Genomic DNA, 780 nt, shown 5'->3' with positions numbered 1-780 from the left:
GGGTTGTTGATGAAGTTGAGATTACTGCTACTTGGTTCATCTCCATCTTCTTGGTGAGGTCAGCCAGCTGCTGGGTAATGAGCTTATTTTCGGCCAACAGAGCGTCTACATTGTTTAGCTCCATTACTCCTCTTGTGTTCCCTCTTTCGGAAGCATAAAAGTAGTCGTTCTCTGCTACTGTTTCAATAACATCTATGGCTTCCTCAATAGTCTTCTTCTTGTTCAAAGATCCTCCAGATGAATGGTCTACGGCCTTCTTTGACTCATAAGAGAGCCCATCATAGAAAATGTGCAGCTGCACCCATTCGTTGAACATATCTGGTGGGCACCTCCTTGTTAGGTCTTTAAACCTCTCCCATGCTTCATATAGAGTCTCACCATCTTGTTGCCTGAAAGTTTGGACCTCAGCTCTCAGCCTATTGATTCGTTGAGGAGGGTAAAATCTTGCTAAGAATTTGTTCACCACGTCTTCCTAAGTTGTCAAGCTTTCTCTTGGGAAAGATTCCAGCCACTTGGCTGCTTTGTCCCTAAGTTAGAATGGAAACAAGAGCAGTCTATAGGTGTCAGGATGAACACTATTAGACTTCACTGTGTCACATATTCTCAGGAAGGTGGTCAAATGTTGATTGGGGTCTTCTTGAACACCTCCTCCAAACGAACAGTTGTTCTGAACAAGGGTGATGAGCTGTGGTTTAAGTTCAAAGTTGTTGGCATGAATTGTTGGCTTTTGGATGCTACTTCCACAATTGCCTGGGTTTGGATTGATGTAAGAGCCCAAAA

At 43.6% G+C, this 780-nt stretch overlaps 1 non-coding gene across 1 annotated transcript; it reads left to right on the top strand.

The window, feature by feature from the left end:
- Nucleotides 1–311: 311 nt before the first annotated feature.
- Nucleotides 312–418, top strand: LOC148579699 (small nucleolar RNA R71). Its single transcript, XR_015896952.1, has one exon. It is a non-coding gene; the product is annotated as a small nucleolar RNA R71 (small nucleolar RNA).
- Nucleotides 419–780: the final 362 nt, after the last annotated feature.

The sequence above is a fragment of the Arachis ipaensis genome, chromosome B10, assembly GCF_059453495.1.
Source record: "Arachis ipaensis isolate K30076 ecotype BB chromosome B10, ASM5945349v1, whole genome shotgun sequence".
Lineage (NCBI taxonomy): Eukaryota > Viridiplantae > Streptophyta > Magnoliopsida > Fabales > Fabaceae > Arachis > Arachis ipaensis.
Note: the sequence above shows the minus strand (reverse complement) of the source record. Positions and strands in the feature narration are given on the sequence as shown.